At 46.7% G+C, this 15,464-nt stretch overlaps 1 protein-coding gene across 1 annotated transcript in view; it reads right to left on the reverse strand.

Moving 5' to 3' along the window:
• Positions 1-4,260: 4,260 nt before the first annotated feature.
• LOC146789902 (uncharacterized) overlaps positions 4,261-15,464 on the reverse strand; it is a 295,834-nt gene continuing 284,630 nt past the window's right edge. The window contains exon 5 of the mRNA XM_085628178.1: positions 4,261-7,440. The gene's annotated coding sequence lies outside the window, so the exon portion shown is untranslated. The remainder of the gene's footprint in view (positions 7,441-15,464) is intronic.

Below are 15,464 nucleotides of genomic sequence, written 5' to 3' on the forward strand. Positions count from 1 at the left end.
TTGCATTGCGGGCCCTCGGGCTCTGTAGCGGTCGGCCTTGGTGGTTGTAGGCCCTTGTATGTATTTTATTGTGTAATAAAGGTTTCTTTAAAAAAAAAAAAAAAAATAATAAATATGCATCTTTAACCTCATTAATTCAATCAACCTACAATAACATAGCACTTAGCACTACCTTATCATCTTTGCCTCCTACCGTCATTTCCGTCTTATCTCTTTCCCCAACCGCATCTCAACTTTATAAACATTTATCCTCTACTCCATTTTTTTAGATAAAGCCGAGGTGGAACGCTCATGGGAGTCTGATCTCCAATCGTCTTTCTATAATCCTACCCGGAATAAGGTCTGGATTAAAATTAGGAAGTCTTCCAGGGCTGCTAATAATACCCAAACTTTAATTTATATTTATAACAGACTTTTATTGACTCCTGTTTCATTACATAAAATAAACCCTGCTCTCTCCCTCGTGTTGGTCCTGTAATACTTCCCGGCTGACTTACACCACGTGCTTTTTATTTGCTCCCAATTTCACAACTTCTGGAAACAAGTTTGGAGACAAATCAATAATATCTTTCACACACAAATCCCTTTCACTTTTGTTAATATATTTCTAGGTAGTGTATCTTCTGAATAGGAATCACATTCGATCAATTTCCATATTATAGACCTACTTCTCGCAGTTGCCTACCGACAAATTACTAGGGCCTGGAGAGTGCTACCAATATTTCTTATCAAGCCTAGTGGTATGGGGTTTCTTATAACCACAGGCTAGATAGAGCGTATGTCCACCCTGTTTCCCTTGCAATGAAATGAGAATACCTATGGTCACCTATTACTCATTTTCTGGATGTATCTGCAAATTAAGCACGAGTCCATAATCTCCGAGTTGAAGAAGTGCCTAAACCTCCATGATTTCATTTTAGTTGTTTATATATCTGTTTTTTATATCAATACTATGCGGTCTATTATGATGTAGGGCGGATTGCCACCGCCATGCGGGCGGTGGCGATCCGCCCTACATCATACCCCACCCGCCACCCATTTCCCCCCGCCATATTAGTATGGCGGAGGGGACCCAGGCGGAGGGAAAGATCGTCCGCCGGTTTTCCGCCGGGCGGAAAAGGGGCCTGATATGGTGGCGGTGTCTGCTAGACACCGCCATCTATATTAGGATGGCAGCGGGAAGCAGCCTTTCCGTGGCGGCAGAAAGGCATGCGGTTGCCTCAGTTGGGGGCCCGTTGCGGGCCCCCTGGATTTTGGGAGGTTGGGGCAGTCATGGGGAGTACACTGCATTGGCACAGACAAGGTGGCAGGCACCGCGTGGTGCCTCTCACCTTGTGCATGCCAATGCACACAATGCATTCCCAGCATTGTGGTGGGTGGTGCTGTGAGCACCGCCTGCCACAATGCTGGGAATAGAGGATGCCACTGCCACGGTGGCGGTGGCATCCTAATCACCGGTGCGGGGCGGCCGCACCACTGGCGGCCGGTCCCAGCACCGCTAGGGTGTGCCATCCTAATAGGCCCCTATGTATTTTCCATGCACATTTTTATTACGCAATACAGTAGGTATTAAGTATATAAGTGGTTATGTTGAAATTTAATACAACATGCATGTCATTTCCTTCCTCTCTTTTTCTCTTCCCCTCCTTTCCCATATGACCTTAATAGATTATAAATTTAAGATTGTATTTCCTATTTCTGTACTTTATTGAGATGTTTTATATTATATCAATAAAGTTCCTTTTTCAACTAAAAATAATAATACAAAAATGGTGTTTTGGCAAGATAGTGTTAAGAGATAACTACTAATGTAAAAGGAAATGTAAAAGAAATGTAGATGTTAAAGGACCGAAAATGCAACGGCTGCAATCTTACACCCTAGCTACAGAAGGGAGTCAATTCACGAGCGACCAGGTGGCAGTAATAAAGTTTTTTTTCGGGGGCTTCAGGGGACTAATAGCGTTAGTACTAGGGTTAAGTTGGGAAGGAAAAAGATCATTAGGTTAGTTCAAATGAGGGAGAGGAAATCACGTAGAGGAGATGACAGGAAGACAGACAGGAAGAAGAAGAAGCGGGGTTTCTTGCCTTCGAGGCACTAACAAACTGAAACTGGGAAGATGCCCTTAACCTTTCTGCTGTTTACCTGGACAGCCAGTCGGATGTTCTAGGAGAGTTCTGTGAGGGTTTATGAAGGATAATAGTGGGAAAGGGGGGCGTGACCAACTCAAGATGGTAAAGAGGAAAGGTATAAACCAAGGTGTAGGTTTGAGAGTGAAGCCAAATGAGGGGAAGGGGCCTTATGCAACCTTGCACGAAATCACTACCACATGAAGGTTCAACAATAAACAGGTAATTACATTAAAAACAATTAATGCAGTTTTTAAATAAAAATATCTAGAGAGCAGTCCGCTCTTATGATCAGTGGCAGGCAGGGGCTTTCAGTGCAGCAGCTGAGTCAGGGCATGGAATGCCCGATGTCTCATCCTCTCGATCACCAACACACAATGATGCTGTGGAGAATAAAAAAAACAGGGGGCTGGTAGAGGGGAGGAGCATGCGGAGTGTCGATTGAGGTGGAAAGGCCTTGTTAAACCTTCTTGCTCAAATTCCGGACGATGAAACTTCTATGACCTGAGGGTTCAAGAACACCCCTATCTGGCAGCAAACAAAAGGGCCTGTGACTGGATAAAATAACTGAAGAGTAGCCCGCTCTCATTATCAGCCCCAGTCAGGGGCTCTGTGGGCCACATGTATCAAATTTGGAAATAGCGATTACCAAATTGTGATTTTCTGAGAATCGCAATTAGGTCATCACTAATCCCAATGTATGAAATTCCATGAGTTTCATATAGCGATTCATAGTGGGTCACAATTCGACCTATCTTATTAACATTAATGAGGTAGATCGCAATTTGCGACCCATTGGGAATCAATAATATCATGGGGATGGTGGCCTGCTGGGGTCAGAAGACCAGCCATGTCCATGATTTTTTTAAAATAAAGCAAGCATTTATTTTTTTAAAGCAGCCATTTTCCTTTCAAAGAGAAAAATTTCAAAATTTCTTTCCATTTTTTAAGAGCAGGCAGTGGTCCGTGGGACCACTGCTTGCTCTCAAAAAACTTTTTCGTTACCATTCCCAGAGGGGAAGGGGTCCCTTGGGGACCACTTCCCATTTGCGAATAGGTAAAATGTGAATGTTTTGCACCACATTTCGGTCACAAAACATTCCTACGTACTGCTGCAATTCGGCATTAGGAAGGGACGCCTTAAACACCACCCTTCCTAACAGCGTATCGCTAACCCATTTTGTGGTTTGGAAATAGGTTACTGAATCGTAAAATAGGGTTTGGTACATTGGAAACACCTTTTCTCTGGTTGCAAACAGCCCAATTCTGCAAATTTGGCCGTTTGCGACCATAAAAAAGGTACATACATATGGCCCTAAGGGTGGGGTTTGTCAGGAGATTAGAAGGGTATGAAGACAACCCAACAGTTTGATGAAAGGTGGAGTAAGAAGATGAAAGCAACCATAGGGTTTAAAACTCAGCCTTCAGGATCTTTACCAGAAGAAGATTTACTGAAGGAAATCATCCTTCTTTTCGGTGGGAGGATTCTTTTGCAGAAAGAAATGTTAAGAATCTTTTTTGGAACACCAAATGATTTTCAGCCCAGCATCTTTCTCCGTACCTAGTGTTGAATACTGGTGCAATTACGAAGAGATTATCTGCTATAGATCCCCACTTTGTCAATTCCTGACAAATATTCAAAACAATTTATCTATATTTATTATCTATATATCTTTTGTAAATTCAATTACTTCCCAGCCTGATGATTTTGAATGGATGAAGGTATACTGTATAAAATATTAACTTAAATTGTGATATACCTTGATGACCTTGATGACTGAGTGCAAACTATCATTGAACTGTTTTGTAGAATTTTTTTTGCATGACATTTCTCCTACAGACAAACTTTTGCCAAGATGACAAACTTTGCAAATTCACGAAACTATGAAGGTTGCCATTCTCTAGACTTCAGTGCTGGAATTATAATTTTGCACACTCCAAATTTCTTCCTAAAGTATTATCACTGTCTGAGCTCACCAAACCCAGTTTAAGGTTGACAAGGCGGTGAAAGAAAATACAATTGCGGTGAAAGACAATATAATAAAAAAATATATAAATTTGAAAGAAGATTCACCCAGCCATCCCACAGGATAGGTGCTTGTTTTGTCTAATGAGGAAGAACAAAGAAATGAATCACTTTAATGCCCAAAGTAGCTTTTAATTTCACTCAATACAAATTAAGATAATTAAAATCCTTGTCACACATGCACATTATAAGAAGCAACAAGATCAAAATCGAGGCAAGAGGCATTTAAAACACAGCTGCAAGGTCGAAGCCCTTGTAACAGGGAGCTAAAATATGTGGTGTGTCTGTGAATGTCACACATTCAGCTCTCCACTAACCACTATCAAGATGTCACACCCTCTGATTGACAATATAGTCAGAACTGTGTGATCTGACTTATGAGGCTGGGCAGTGTAAGGTGTCTTTGGCTGAGCTGTACAATTTGCAGTACTTTCATACCCTAGTCTTACCACACCGTCAATAACTGGTGGGCAGCGGGTAGGTACAGCCAAATGCTTCTTTGTCTGAATAGGCACATTTAACTGCTCACGTGCAATCTGAAGTTTTAATCAAATTCCAATTTGTCCCACAGCAGGCAGAGTTATTGCGAGTCTCAGGCAGGGTACACGCGAACACACGTCTGCTTTCTGGGCCGGAGACAGAAACACATCATCACGCCGACATGCAGCGTGACCGGAAGTCAGGCAGTTCAAGACACTATAGGCAGTGGACAGGCACCCACATTTCCTGTCACTAACCAAAAACTTCCATAATGCGGATGGCCTCTCCATGGAAACTACCAAGGTGGTACAATGGGCGACAGCCGCGGAGTTACATAATTTATTTTGACTTTTGCGATTCGTGACTGGGGAGAGACAGAACAGTGTTAACAAGACTGCAAACTTCTTTCTGCCCCAGCTAATATCACCCCTTTCCCCCCCCCCTTTTAATAATAATCACACACACTATGGCCTTTTAAATACAATGCTGCTACTCTACACAGTTAACTCAATCAATGTTGTGGATTTCTTGACCCATTTTCCTTTCAGAAGGTAAAATGATTTATCTAAGTCAAAAAAGCTTTACAAACTAAATGGTGCTGCTAAGCACTGTTTAAGAAGCAAGAGGGAAAAGAAAGAGGTCCTTGTTTTGCCAAATATTTGTAGTCAAAGCTTGTGTTTTTGGCACGGTGATGGCTTTATGAACACTATTCTGTTGTTTGGTTTTATTTGTGTTACAACAGAGAATCTTAGAAGCTATACCCTCAGCTCAGTGATTGGGTCAGTTGGACTGTTGGTGCAGTAGAAAGGTGTAACATGCAAAATAAGGTTGTTTAAGAAAGCAGCACAAATCACTGCCGAACAAACGAAGGAGAAGAAAATCATAGCTTAGGTCATGAGCTATCCCTATCACCTTCAGAAATACAGAGGTTCTTAAATTCTGGGCCCTCAGAGAAGTCCCAATCTATCATGTGGACACACGAGACTCTTTCTATGTTATCAAGAAGTATGACTCTAGGAAAAGGTGGATGCCCAGCGAGATGGTTAGATTGAAAGCAGCCATATTAGCAGAAGTATAGTTGGACATTTCCAATGTACTGACTAATGTTATAGACACACAGAGTGTTTTGTTTTAGTAGATCAGTTGCTGAGATCATGTGGTATATAGAGGCAGGCTTCTATGTTGAATGTGCTTCCCCTGAGCGGGGATGGCGAGAAGAAAGCACGCACTTGGTGCTTAATTTGTTCAGGTGCTTGTTGATGGATGGCACCAGCACTCATTTTTCATTATCATACTTTGACCGAGATCACAGAAAGGTAGAAAACAGAGAAGGATAGAAAGTGCCAAAGAGAGAAAGCCAGGATACCAAAGAACCAGCAAGATAAAGTGTACGGTAGTGGCAGATCAAGGCACGAGGTAGAACCAAAGCTAGGCAGATTGGGATTCAGCAACCCCAGTATTAGGCATCAACGCAACCGGTTTCAGAGAGAAATTCTGGGCCCATCCACTTGTTTATGTAGAAACAAATCACTGTGGGCACCAAATAGGTTTGCACGGTCCCACCTCTGTCAATGTAAATGCTGGTAGATCTCTAAGAAATTGAGCATGATGAATTTCTATCTGCCACTATCCTCTCCTACAGCAGACTGTTTGTTCCTTTGCACTTTTAGTTAGTTTTCTTTCTGTTGGTAACTCAACATACATAAAGTTATGGAGTCACTCTTCAACTCTGTTAACCCCTAAATCATCATATGACCCAGCTGTGCCACTGAAACACAAAGCCCTTGGGTTCAGTGAGGGTTATCTGAGAGGCTCATAAAATGCAGTCTAATACTGTATCGGCTGAGTGAGGGCTGACTCGGAGGGTGGTCCCCCTGCTGTCGGGGCCAACTTTATACCATTGAATAGAATGTTTAAGCCAGCTTTTTCTAAAGTTCTGGCAATAACATCAAAGACTGTAAGCAGATTCCACTTAGAGCAATGTTTCTACACTGCACTGAGCTTTTGTTTTGGAACTTCCTCTTCACCAGTGGCGTAGCAAGGGGTAGGGGGTACGCCCCAGGTGACATTTTGGGGGTGCCACCCCTGGGCTTGTACTTAAGGACGTCGCGGGGCTGCAGACCAGCACCCCTTCCTTACCTTTGGCCACACAGGTGGCCAAAGTTCTAGCTACGCCACTGCTCTTCACCCCTCATAAAATGGGTCTCTTCATTTAGAATTTGAGGGTCTGTGGGGAACTCAGTAAGGTTTCACAGTATATTGACATGCTCTTTCGAGAGGCAACATGTGGCCGATGTGTTAATGGCATCACATTCTTCAGCAGTAGGGTCAGAAGTCCAACAAAACCTTTTACAAATCTGCTGCTGATTAGCAAAGGCTGGTTCCCTGGCAACTATTGAGAACAACATGGGCCAAGTTACATAAAAAACATAAATGGCATTCTTGTAAGGATTTTTCCACTTCGTTTTGCATGGGTAAATGCAACTGATTAGCATAAAATATTTTTCAAGAGTGAGTACATGTCCAAGTAATCGTTTGCCTGGCCTACAACGTGGAAGCAATTTACACACTAGGGCAAGCATGACCCTTTGTAGAGCTCTCAAAACACTATTGGAGAAACAGATTCTGTAGGGAGCTGGTCTCACGATTCATTTTATCACTACAGGTACAGAATAGCACTTGTGCTGTCTTCTTCTCTGCTCTCTGGTCTTCCCGGGCTTATCTGATGTCTGCTTATATTATCCCGGGTTCTCCAGGCTGGTATACGAGAAGACAAATATTGCAAGCTGCTACTGCACACTGGGAAGCTGGGAAAAGAGAATAGAGAAATATGCACAAAGAGAGTGAGAAACATAAGGGTGCAGAAACCAGGATGTGCATTTAGGAAAAGGAAAAACAAAGTCAAAGACCAGAAGAAGCAATAAAGAAAGGCTGAGATTAAAAAGACACTGCAAAAGAGTGAAAAGAGAGGTGTAGGAAAATGCAAAAAAAAGCATCAGAAAGACAAAACAAAGAGTTCAAGAGGTACAGAGAGAAAAAATATTATCCAAAATAATACTTCATTGATAAGCTCTGGAGGCATAAAGAAGCATTAGGCTGTAAACCGAGACATATGGTCAGGGAATCACACAAACAAATGTCAGTATAATTTCATGTGCAGTTGGGGGTATTTTATACATCATAACACATGGTACCTACTGCTCACCTTTTCCTCAGTGATTACAAATAAATACATTTGCTGAACAGAAAATTCCATAATTCAAACACAGATGTTCAGGTATCCAGTTCAGCCACTAGACCATTTTTTTTTAAAAGATAGGTGGGCGCAAGAGATCAGTGAAAGGACTTGCACAGACTCTGCATCGGTAACCCTGCACCTAGACCTACTGGTACTGCTACAGTCATTCGGAGGCGCAGGATTATCCTAGGATTTCAAGTATCTCACGAGGAATGAAAAAAAACATGCAAATCAGTGTTTCCATGCTGATCCACCAGTTTTGTTGTTTAACATTTGGGTCAGTTTGCCAGATTTTTTCCAGCGGGCCCTGCTTGGGAAAGAAATCAAGAATGCTGTATTCCCACCCAGTTTACATTCCTGTTCCAGCAGTACACCCTTGTTTAAGGTTGATTTGGGATTACCGTAGATCTGCTGAGTCCTGTGCTAGATCATGCAAAACCATAATCCCTAATTTATATAAAGATTCCTGGAACAGGGCCAATAAACCACTGCCCTAGCCAATCGTCCTTTTTGGATTTAGAGGCCATTTCAGTTTCTGTATGTCAGGGGTCTCCAATGTCGGTCCTGGAGGGTCAGATCCATGACAAATTTTCATGATAATTACATTAATCTAAATGTGGATATGCTAAAAATCTGGCCTGGATCTGGCCATCCAAGACCGACATTGTAGAACCCTGCTCTACGTGTTGTGCAATGCGTCATTTGCAAATGTGATTCTCCTATTTCATCTTTCTCTGGCAGCTTATGCTTGGTCAGGACGTTGAAGGATGGCAGGACAGAGAGGATCTGCACTTTGGGATAGAAAACATTGTTTTAGGTCTCCCTTTAGAGCCTTTTACCGGTATGCCAGGGCTCATGACATGCTTTTTATAAACTCATGCTGATGTTCCACCAAGTGTGATTTGACACCTCAATGTGCTGTCAATCAAATGTGATGTCATACTGCTGCATTCCTTTTACACCGAATGTGATGTTTTACTGCAACATTTTCTGTCTGTACTGATTGATAGTGCATCTGATTACACACTACAGCTCACTTTGCACCAAGTGATTTTGCACGTAAATGTATCTTTTGCTCCTAATTCGGTTTTTGCACTTGGAACATTTTTGCACTGAAAAGTGCCCCTGTACTACTGTTGATGTTCCAGAGAGGGTTATTTCACACCCAAATATGCTTTCAGACTTGGGGGCTGATTACTGTGTTGGGCGGAAAGGCTCCGACCGACAGTCCGATTCTCCCAGACCGCGTCAGAACACATCCGCCCAACTCGGTCGGAATCCAATCCACCTGACCAATTACGATGTTTGAGGTCGGAAGGAAAACCGTTCGGACATTCCGTCTCGGTTCCAGGAGAATCCATGTCGGTTGGAGCCGAATAGTACAGCTCTATGGACAGCGTTTCCGATCAACTGATTATGTTGTCGGGTTCCAACAGCCTTTCTGTCTGTCCGTCACGAAAAGGATGTTGGAATCTGACTTTGGGGCCCTCTAGCAGGGCCCCCTTCATCCTGAAGCCTCCGGTTTGGGGCCGTGGGGGTACCCAAGGCACTCCCCTTTAAAACCATGCACTATGTGGCAGGCACAATGGGGTGCCCGTGACAGGGTGCAAGATTTTCCCCATACAACCATTTTCCCCATAGAAGCCTGTGTTGTCAGTCGGAACACGGGCTCCCATAGGAGTCAATGGGAGTCCAGCCAATTTATGTTTGGAGACATGGTAATCGGTCGTGCGGTACCGCGAGTCGGTCGGATCCCGAATTCGAGGCAATGTCAGGTGGAACGTTTCCGCCAGACATCAAAATCATGCCCTTAATTGTGATTTGTGCTCCTAATAGTGTTTTCACACACTTCTTGAGATTGCATTTAAATAGGAGTTTGCATAATAATATGTTTTTCCATCAAAATGTGGTTTGTGCTTGTGGCGGGAAGACTGAACCACCGACAGGACAGCACCCTTGGGGCATGTGAGAGGCGCGTTCTAGCGTTCCATGGTGCACTGCTCCGGAAGCAGATGTATGCGGGCGGAGGAAGATGACGGAAATACGAGGAGAGAGAAGAGTGAGTTAGGAGGGGAAGACGCGAGGAGAGCGAGAAGCAGAGAAGATGAAGACGGAGACAGCGGGTGAGGATTGAGGACACCTGACGGAGGCAACGTGGGGCCCAGGGTGGCTCGACAAACCGAGTGAGCGTGGCAGGAGAAGAGCCCGGAACAGGAGGAGTGGACCAGACAAGGAAAAAAGAACCCCAGGGAAGGGGCAACCGACGTGGCTGCCGTGACTCCTGTCGGGAGTCACAGCCCACGGCAAGTATTGTCCACAAGGGAGTGGCGAAGATGTGCGAGGCTCGTCTTATGGGTTCTTGGATCTTTTCATAAGAGAGCACGGTTGGGGAGAATCAGAGCCTCATAAGTAAAGACCCATGGGAACAGGGTCTATCCCAAACACTTTTCTTCCCCTCTCACCCAAACACCAATGGGGCACAGAACTGAAGGGAATAAAGGTATAAAGAGCACAGACTTGGAGCATATTACAGTTCACAAGTGGTGACTGGTGAAGAGATACTCATTAAGGAGAGGACTAGTTTGCTAACAGCCACCTACCCATTTATGTTTCCAGAGGGTATCCATGAGACGGAGGATTGGAGAACGAGAGTAGAGAGAAGAGAAGAGTGACCCTAAATCCTTTTCTACAACTGTAAAAGAAGGAAATACCTAAGAAGGGACAGAGGACAGAATAAACCCACATACTGCATATAATATCTGGTTACCACCGTTTCTTGTCCTGTCACATCGCTTCTGTTTATGCTTCTGCGCATTATAATGCAAAAGAGTGATTTTTGTACCTAAATGCGATTTTCCCCAAAATGTAATTTTCACCTCAACGTGATTTTGCACATAAATGTTATTACTATTGATACATGTTTTTATTTTGCACATTAATGCTGATGTAGCGACAAGGTCGATTCTGCACCTCAATATGCTGTTAACCAAATAAGAGGTCATACTGATGCACACCTGTTATACCCAACGTCACTTCCTCATTTTATTTAGAACCATTACAAGCAAACGAGCCTAACTCCACAAGTCATAAGGCCACCTCAAGTTTTGTGAAGTGGAACAGGCGGTGTTCAAGCTGTTTCTATGGTGTTCAGACGAAATATTGAGTCAATAATTTTGACTGACACAAATATTGAGTTGGAAATATTATGACAAAGATAAATCACAAGCAAGAATTTCGTGGACAAGAACATCGATTGTATTGTAAGTAATATCAATGTTAAAAATATTTTTGTTAATATCGAATTTTTTATTTTTGTGTATTTTTTTTGTTGTTTTTTTTTAAACCGTTTATTACAAAATTAAAAAAATATACAAAGATGGGCCTACAACCTTCAGGCCGGCCGCTAGCAAGCAAAAGGAGCATGTGATACAAACAATAGCGCAGATGCCGCGGCAAAGGGAAATGCACAGGAGTTAGAAGCGGTGGTAGCCACGCCATCCGGACCCCACATAACGGTTTCATTTTAATATAAATAACAACAAAAAACAAATCCGCAAGGCAACCCACAATCGGAAACAGCAGCATGCGCTCCCCTAGAGGGGGGACCCTACCAATCCATAGGAGTATCAAGGGGGGGAAAAGGTCAAGACGGGGATTAGGTGGACTCAGTGCCCAGAACCGGGGAGATAATCTGGCTAGGGGGACGGGGCCGGTGACGGATCGGGCAATAACGGCAGGGTACAGATTCCCCCGCGGTAGGTGTTCCAGGGGCCCCATACGTTCACCCATGTCCCAGGCTTACCTCTCGCAACATACACCACCTTTTCCCGAAACATGCACCAATCCATGTTATCCTTCCATGCCGAGACAGTCGGCGACCTCTGGGAACCCCACAGTTGAGCAATGTCGCGTTTGGCCACCATATATCCCAGAGTCACCCACCGCGTCTGCGGCACCGAGTAGTCGGTTGGCTCCCACACATTCAGTAGGCATCTCCTCGCTTCGGGCAGCAGCGACACACGCGTAACCACCCGCAGGACCTCATGCACACCACGCCAGAATCGCTCCACCTCCGGGCATTCCCACAAAATATGGAGAAAGGTCCCCAACGAACCACACCCACGCTTACACAACCCGTCCACAGCATAGCCCATACGCAGTAGCCTTGGCCCCGTAACATAGACCCTATGGAGTATCTTGAGCTGGACGAAGCGAAGGCGGGCCGGTATGGCCACCTCTTTCGGGGAGGCCACCGCAGATATCCAGTCCTCGTCATCCAGCTCCAATCCATCGGCCACCCATGCCTCACGAAGGTTAGTCAGCAGTCCCGAGCGGTCATTGATAAGTTTTTTATAGATTAATGAAATCGTGCTGTCCGGTACATGTCCATCTAGCACTCTATCCTCCAGAGGGGAATACTCCGGGATGGAGGCAACGTCCGGGAATACGGAGCATAGCGCATGACGGATCTGCATATACCGAAAGTACTCCCTGTCCTGCAACTGGAATTCTGTCTGTAGCATCTCGAACGTTTTGAATCCCCCCCTCGTCCAGAGATCACCCACCCTGCTGATGCCTATCATGTCCCACTTCTCAAAGCCCTTCGAGGTCCACAGGGAGCCCAACTGCTCAGATGCGTATAGTGGCGCCGCCCGGGTCAAACGATCTTTCCACCCCATCGCCACATTAGCCGTGTGCCACACTCGTACCATGAGACGCGTGGGGCCCGTCAGACGTGCGTCAAGCGAGCTGGAGTAAAGCGCTCGGTTATAATCACCACCCGGCAGTAACATCTTATCCATTTCAAAGGCCGGGTTTAGAGCGGGCCCGTACAGGCCGTGATTAATCGCAGCCAGCTGGGAGGCCCAATAATACCGTTTGATATCCGGGAGGGCAATCCCCCCGTCATACCACGGGAGCGTCAGCTTCGCCAGGGCGATACGCGGTCTACCTTCCCAGAACAGTCGGCGCTGCAAACTATCCACCTTGCGAAAGTAGCGCGCCGGGACGACGTCCATTGTGTTCTGCAGAGCGTACAGGAAACGCGGCAGCGACATCATCTTAAACAATGCCGCCCGGCCGAGCGGCGAGAGCGGCAAGCGCCTCAAACGCGCGACATCCTCCTTCAGGCGCTGGAGGGGGGGAAGCAAGTTCTGACTATATCGGGCCTCCGCGTCCAGGGTAATGAAGACACCCAGGTACCGAAATCCCCGCGGGGCGATCTGGATAGGACAGCCCCGCGGAAGGATAGGATCCTCCCCAGAGAGAACATAGACGCACGATTTAGCCCAGTTGATGACAAGGCCGGAGTTAAGACCAAATGAATGCAATACATCAACCAGTACTATCAGTGAGTTACGTGGGGAAGCCAGGTACAGGAGAATATCGTCAGCGTATAGAGATACGCGGTCCTCATACTCGGGGGTCCAGCGGAGACCACGAATAGAAGGTTCCCACCGCAGCCACTCCGCCAGGGGCTCCAAGGCGAGCGCGAAAAGGAGCGGCGATAACGGGCAGCCCTGCCGCGTGCCCATGCCCAGCTCGAACGGAGCCGACACTCTACCGTTCACAACCACCTGCGCCAGCGGGCCAGAGTACAACAATTTTACCCAACTGATGAATCCTGGGCCAAACCCAAACTTCGCGAGCGTCGCCCAAATATAAGGCCATTCAAGCGTGTCAAACGCCATAGTGGCGTCCAAGGACGCCAAAATGGCCGGCTCTCGTATGAACGGGACACGTGCGAGCACCCCATGCAAACGCCGCAGGTTAAGCGCTGTATTGCGATGAGGGATAAAGCCGGACTGATCCTGGTGAATCAAGTCACACACTACGCCGACCAGCCGATTGGCCAACACCTTGGCGAGGATTTTGGGCTCCGCATTCAATAGCGAAATAGGCCGATAGGATGTGACCCGGTCCCGTGGCCTCCCCTCCTTATGGATAACCACGATAGTAGCTAGACGCTGGTCTAGCGGGAGGGAACCCGCCGAGTGGGCCGCGAGGAACATAGCACGGAGATGCGGCGCCAGCGTATCCGGTCGCAGTTTATACAACTCGATGGGAAGACCATTAGGACCCATGGCCTTGCCGGAACCGACTGAACGTATGGCGAGGGCAATTTCTTCGGAAGTTGGAGCGGCGTCCAACGACACTCTGTCCTCCTCCGAAAGGGAAGGCAGCGCGATATCCCTGAGCAGGGCGCGGGAATCCTCTTCAGAGCGGGAGGACACCGGGGAATACACCCCACGGAAATAGTCTGCAAAGCAGGAGACAATTTCTTCTGGTTCAGTGACACACACACCATTCTGTTTCTCAATCAACGGGACAACTCGACTCGCTCTCTCCTTTTTGTCCAGCCACGCAATCAATTTACCAGCCTCATCACCCACATCATACAGTCTCCCCTGTTGCTCTCTACTGAGGCCCCTGGCCGCCTCCGTGACGAGGGCCTTATAGGCCGCTTGCTTGAGTCGGAGAACATGTAATTTGTCATCCGTCACCCCACATTCTAGAGCACCCTCCAACTCGGTTATCTCAGCCTCAACACGGGTCACCTCCTCCCGCTCGCGCCTCCGGGAATGGGAAATAAGGGACAAGGCCTCTCCCCGGAGTACCGTCTTGAACGCCTCCCACAGTGAGACCGCCGATGACACAGACCCCACATTCTCGTCAAAGTAGCGCTTAAGGGATTTAACCAGCTCTGCGCGAATGGTTGGGTCACGCAGGTACCAGGGATTAATCGGGACCACCCTACCCTCTCCCCTCGGAAGAATATCAAAGTGCAACAAGAGCGGGGAGTGGTCCGAAATACCCCGTGCCAAATGGCGCACCTCCCCTATCCTCCCCAAATGCGCCGCCGGAACCAGGACATAATCTAGCCGTGAGAGACTACCATGAGCCCCTGAATGGAAGGTGTACTGTAGCTGCGTGGGATGTTTCAAACGCCAACAATCCACCAGCCCCAAGGTATCCAAGAGGCCAGACAACCACGCCTGGGCACGGGGGAGATCCCTAGGGGGGTGGCGATCCACAGTTCCGGAAACCACAGCATTAAAATCCCCCCCCACCACTAGAATCCCCTCCGGAAGGCCAAGGAGGAGGCGCCCCAGATCCGCAAAGGTGGTCGTCTGCAGCCCCGGCGGGACATAAACAGACACAAAAACGACCACTCTGCCCTCCATTCTACCCACCAAAACCGTGTAACGTCCCCTGTCGTCATGGAGCACTTCATCAATCTCCAACGGGAGCGAGTTCTTAACCATAATGCCCACACCCCTTGAACCAGACGTGAAGCCCGAATGGGCCACAAGGCGGTAGCCCCGTCGATTCATAGCACAAAAGGAGTTGCCAATGAGGTGTGTCTCCTGCAGGAAAAACTATATCGGGCGTAATTCGCTTCAAGAACTGCAGGACCACACCTCGTTTTATCCTGTCCCCCAAGCCATTAACATTCCAGGACAACAGACTCAGTCCCCTACCCCCCTCATAAACAGAAGCCATCACTCGTCCCCCAGAGAGCACTTTAGAAATAACACAACAATACTTTTGCCTTGTGGTATAAACGAACAACACCCCACCCCAACCCACCCA

Source organism: Triturus cristatus, chromosome 10, assembly GCF_964204655.1.
Source record: "Triturus cristatus chromosome 10, aTriCri1.1, whole genome shotgun sequence".
Classification (NCBI taxonomy): domain Eukaryota; kingdom Metazoa; phylum Chordata; class Amphibia; order Caudata; family Salamandridae; genus Triturus; species Triturus cristatus.